Source organism: Monodelphis domestica, chromosome 7 (genome assembly GCF_027887165.1).
Source record: "Monodelphis domestica isolate mMonDom1 chromosome 7, mMonDom1.pri, whole genome shotgun sequence".
NCBI classification, from domain to species: domain Eukaryota; kingdom Metazoa; phylum Chordata; class Mammalia; order Didelphimorphia; family Didelphidae; genus Monodelphis; species Monodelphis domestica.
The window spans coordinates 192,047,511-192,053,607 of record NC_077233.1 but is presented as its reverse complement, the minus strand read 5'-3'; positions in this window follow the sequence as shown (position 1 = coordinate 192,053,607).

Here is a 6,097-nt window from a genome sequence, read left to right as displayed (position 1 = left end):
GGATAGCTATGGTCCAAGGGGTTGAGAAGAGTTGTACATAACTGCAGAGCTGAATAAGTCGCTCTCTATTTCGGTCCCTTCCTCAGCCTTTCCTTGGTCTAATCCATTCTCCAGAGAGCCACCAAAATGATGTTCCTAAAGCAGAGATCTGAATATGCCTTTCTCCTACTCAAGAAACTCCAATGACTTCTTCTGGTCTCTAGGATAAAATATAAATGATTTTGGATTAAAAAAAATACCCTTCTTTCTGTCTTAGAAATCAATACTGTGTATTGGTTCCAAGGCAGAAGAGTGCTAAGGCCCAGGCCATGGGGAGTAAGTGACTTTCCCAGGGTCACACAGCTGGGAAGTATCTGAAATCAGAGTTGAACCCAGGACACCTCCCATCTCCAGGTCTGTCTCTCAATCTACTGAGCACCCAGTTGCCTCCACTTTGGTTTTTTAACACCCTTCATAATCTAATTATTACCTTTTCAGGTTTATGATTCATTACTTCCCTTTACATGCTTGACATTCAAGTCAAACTGTTCTACTTCTGCTGTTTCCATTCTAAGATATTCTCTCTCCATCTCTTTGCCTTTCCATAGACCACCCCTCCATGCCTAGGACGAACTCCCTCCCCATCTCCATCACGTGGAATCCTTGGCTTACTTTAAGCTCCAACTAACTTGCTATATCCCATCACACAAAGGCTATATCTTACTCTGAAATTATTTGGCATTGGTTTTGAGTGTCTTGTGTTTAATTCTCCATGTATGTGCACAGTATACACATTAGACCATAAACGCCTTGAGGGCAAGGACTTTTTACAACTTTGGTATTCACTGCATCTCACTGTATTTGGTACAGCGTGGGTAATAAATATTTGTTGACTTAATGAAGGGTTGTGGGACAAGCAACACCACCACTGTGATGAGGCTGTCAGCCTGCTTTACATAAACTTTGATGGCCTTGGGTAGGCTCAAAAGGTAAAAATCATTTAGTCTAACTCCTCCATTTAACAGCTGAGGAAACGGAGACTTAGGTTAGGTGACTGGCCCAAGGTCCCACAATCATAGAGAAAAGATTTGAACTCACGTCCTCTGACTTGAAATTCAATGCTCACACCCCCCTCTCTTAACAATCCTTCCTTGGAAGGCTTATAGTCAATTTTCTTCTCGTGAGAACAGCCGAATGCTTCCTAGATATTATCTTATCAGTTCTTACAACCATCAGATAGTATTTATTAAGTCTCCTCATTACCATCAGAGAGTAATTATTATGAACCCTCATTACTGTCAGATAGTATTTATTATGTTCTCCTGTGGGAGTGGATCCCTGCTGGGAACTCTAAGTGCCTGGTGAGAGAGCTGGATGGGAGGGTGTATTACAAGACCCCACATTACAGAAAGAGGACTAGCATCACAGACAGATCATTCAGAGGAGCCAGAAAATAACTCATCTCTTTGCCACTTGGGTCTTCCATTAGATGAAGAGAGCCAAAATCATTCATAAGTTTCCCACACTCATTTATCTCGAATGTAAGACAAGCCATGCTCACTTGGGAGCAAGGTCCTTTTAGTCCGGTGTTTGATTTCTCTAAGTGGCATCAAAGAATACTGAAAAAAGCACAAAAAAGTAAAAAAAAAATTCATGACCTTACTAGGTTGGGACACACTTGGGACATCCAAAATTTTCTCTCCCTCCCGGTAGCCCACTATCACATATCTATCATCAAGGAATATTGTCCAAAAGGTTTTTTAACTCATTCATTTCTTTTCCCAACTCATGTAAACTTTAGACAGAGTAAGCTACATATATTTTCACCATTCACTATGTGCTCCTGAATTTTTATTTGGAACACAATGATTCCCTTTTAAATACATATTTGAAAGACTGCCCAGTAGGTCCATGGGCAGAATTAAGATCAGTAGACAGAGGTTAGTAGGTGTATTTTTCTAACAATTACAATTGTAGAAGAATGGAATGGACTGACTCAAGGAGTCTTGGGAGAAGTCATGAAGTCTAGCTTCTTCATTTTAAGATGGGGAGACAGAGGCCCGGGGTGGTTAGATGACTTGCCCAAAGTCACACAGGAAGTAAATATCAGTATTTATACCCAGTAAATATGTGGAATTTGAAATGTAGAATATATATGGAATAATCCAAATATATGGAACCATATGGAATATATCCAATATCCAGTAAATGGATACATGGAATTTGAGCTGGAAACTCTGACTCCAAATAGCATGTTCTTTTGCTTACTCTATCCCTTTTGGTTCATTAATTCTTAGTTTGCACAGTGGTCAGAACACTGGGCCTGGGGCAATACCTGAATTCAAATCAGGCCTGAGACCCTTTACTAGTTGAATGACCTGGGCAAGTCACTTAATTCTTTTTGCCTCAGTTTCTTCATCTATAAATGAGCTGGAAAAGGAAATGGCGAACCATTCCAATATCTCTACCAAGAAAATCCCAAATGGGATCACAAAGAGTCAGATGTGACTGAAATGACTAAACAAAAACATGATGTTTACTTCTTCATCTTTAGTGAATGGTTCTACATAGTCAATAACAACCCTTACCATAATTTCATATCACAGTTGTTGACCCAGGTAGAAAGAACACCTAGATGAAAGTAAATTGTTTACTGGTTTCTTGTCTCAGCCTTGGGGCTACCTTGCAATGTGTCTTTCCCTCTGTAAGCTGAAAAAAGAAATGTTCTTTGGAAGGACATTTTATATATATATATATATATATATATATATATATATATATATATATATAGAGAGAGAGAGAGAGAGAGAGAGAGAGAGAGAGAGAGAGAGAGAGAGAGAGAGAGAGAGAGAGAGAGGGAGAGAGAGAGAGGGAGAGAAAGAGAGAGAGAGAGAGAGGACCCAAATAAATAAATGGATTGGTGGTAAAAAAACAAAACAAAACAAAAAAACACCACTTAAGGACCTTCCCAGAGCCAGGGAAGTGCAAAACCCCTTGAGGCTATATTAAAACACAAAAGTTAAGTTTATTTTGCTTATTAAGGTTATAGAACTGATAGTTAAGATCCCAAATGCCCCTGACTCTACAGAGCTCTATCTCCACCCAACTTTCTACACCTCTCTCAGGAGAGAGATCTTCTGATCTTCCAAAAACCTTCTTAACAGCTCCCTGCTCTTAACTATTCCTAAAAACCATCTGACTAACTATCTAACTAAGTATCCCAGATTGTTAATCAACTAAACTTAATTGCCTCTAAACAGGCTATTTAGGATGGACTCAAAGGTGGACTGAGTCTTCCTCAAGCCTGGGCTTGACATCTTAGGTAAAAAACCTTTGGTAAAAATCTTTGGTTTACCTCAGCCAACTTGCCACAGCCCTTCAGGGTAACTAGATCACTTTCTAGGTATCTTCCAAGCCAAATAACCTCCAAATTTCTCCAGAAAACTGGTCAGGTCACAGGAGCAAATGGAGCAGCTATTCTCCCTTCCAGCTCAGGGCAGGAAAGACAGTGAAGTGACAGTTAACTCCCAAACCTCTCCTTTGCAGTTATTCTCCTTCTAGTATCTTTTCCAGGGTTCATGGCTAAATTTCTTCTCTTCCCATTTTAGCGATAATTTTGCATTTTCCCTTATCCCTTATCCCTCTATTCCTACAAAGCCTCAATTTCTTCTTGAGGATGGTCATGTCTAACCTCCTTTCCTATTTCAAAATCTATGAAAGACCTTGTAGGAGAGCTCCCTAGCCTAATATCACAGCCACCTAAACTCAATCCCATTTTTTCAGGGGGGAAGCAGGGACCCCAGCTAGAGCAGAGCAGGTGAGCTTCAGGAGAAATGGTGCCCTGCAATGGCCAGGAAGTTATAGAGTTGGCAATTGACTGATATGCTTAGAATCATCTGAATACAGGAAAGTTGGTCAGCTAAATGTCTGGGCTATCAGTTCACCCCAGCTGTCATCCTTCCACATCTTTTACTCCTATCATGTTACCTACACTTCACTTAAATTGCCTGTCTTCTGTCATCATTCATTAAAAATTGGCTCCACATTAGAGAATAACTAAATCCATAAGACATTCAATATATTCTATCTTGTACATTTTAAAAATTACTTCAGCACATTTAATTTCCTGACAAGCCTCCTAGGTTGTTTCCCTGACATCACAGCACCCTCCAATCTAATAGCTTTCAACACCTTCACTCTGAAGCTCAAGAACTTCAGATTTTTTTGAAATTACTAAATGTGACAAATTTAAATATTTTCTCCTGCTTTCAAAGTCTATCTAGGCCTATCCTATCTTTCCATCCTTGCTTTCCCCAGCTTGGTAACACAGCTTTTCCTCCTCTGAATTCCCTTACCATTCCCTGGAAATTCAATCAAGCAAGCAATCCACAAGAATTTACTGAGCACCAATGTGCCAAGCACTATCCTAGGCACCCAGGATACAAAGAAAATAATATCAGCCAAGATTTATATAGTGCCTACTATGTTCCATTCACTATGCTAAGCTCTTTTACAAATGCTGTTTCATTTGAGTCTGATCGAGGGGTACTGAGGCTTTATGGTTCAATCTGGGACCAGGGTCAGAAGGGGGTTTCTTAGAGGCAAGTCACCAGGGAGAAGGACCAATCTGGAGTTTCATAAAATCAGGTTGTCACCAGCACATCCAAAAAAAGACGAGGTCATCTCTGGCAGGGAGCAGGGAGAGACTTAAGTAGGTAGACCCTCTAGTAGGCTAGTGCAATAAGACAGATATGGGGTGATGAGGACATGCTAGAGTGTGGCAGTCTCCCAGGAAATATGGGGGGCATCAGAGAGGCTACAAAGGTGATACTGAAAACTATGGGCAAACATGGTACGGACATGATAACTTGGAAATGATTCCAGAGGGAAGGCACTAGAATTGAGGGGGGAGTGGAAAGACCTCTTGCAGAATGTAGGATTTTAGCTGAGACCTGAAGGAAGCAGTTGAAGCTAGAAGGTGAAGAGAAGGAGGAAGAGAATTTGTGGCATAAGGAAGTCAGTGAGAATGTCCAGAATCAGGACATGGAGCATCTTGTGTGTGGAACAGCAAGGAGATCCGTGTCAATGGAGAGTGCAGGACATGAGATAAGGTAGACGAAGAATGGAAAGGTAGAGGCAGGGAGCAGGGGGCAGGATGTGAAAGGCTTTAAAGATCAGAGGATTTCATATCTGATCTTGAAGATAATAGGGAACTCCTGAATTGAATAGGGGTAGGTGGGTTGGGTGAGGTGATATGCTCAGATTTGCAACACAGGGTAATCATTTAAAAGCTGAGTGGAGGATAAACTGGAGCAAAGAGAGATTCGCTGCAGAGAGATGAACCAGGAGGCTTTCTCAATAACCTAGGTGGGTACTGAATTTGTACCCCAAAGAGATGGAAATGTTTGTACAAAAATATTCATAGCTGCGCTCTTTGTGGTGGCCAAAAACTGGAAAATGAGGGGATGCGCATCAATTGGGGGATGGCTGAACAAATTGTGGTATATGTTGGTGATTAAAAGGAATGATGAACTGCTTGATTTCTATAAGAACTAGAAAGACCTCCATGAACTGATTTGGAGTGAAATGAACAGAACCAGAACATTGTACACAGTAACTGAAGCATCATAGAACAATCAAATATAATCAACTTTGCTACTAATAGCAATGTGATGATCAAGAACAATCCTGTGGAACTTATGAAAGAGAATGCTATCCACATTTAGAGAAAGAATTATGGAAGTAGAAACACAGAAGAAAAATATATGATTTATCACTTGGTTATATGGGTATATGATTGGGGCTTGTGGTTTTCGAAAGATGACTCTATTACAAATATGAATAATGTGGAAATAGATTTTGAGTAATAAGACATGTATAAAACAGTGGAATTTTTGTCAGCTCCAGGAGGAGGGGCGGGAGAGAACATAAATTATCTAGCTATGGAAAAATATAATAATAATAATAATAATGTGAAAAAATAAAACTGAAAAAATAATCTAGGTGGGAGGTGATGAGAACCTACACTGTGAGGCAATAGTATCAGAAGAGCATATAAGGGAGTTGTTATAAAGCTAAACTTGGAAGGACTTGGCAACATATTTTTTATGTTCAGTCA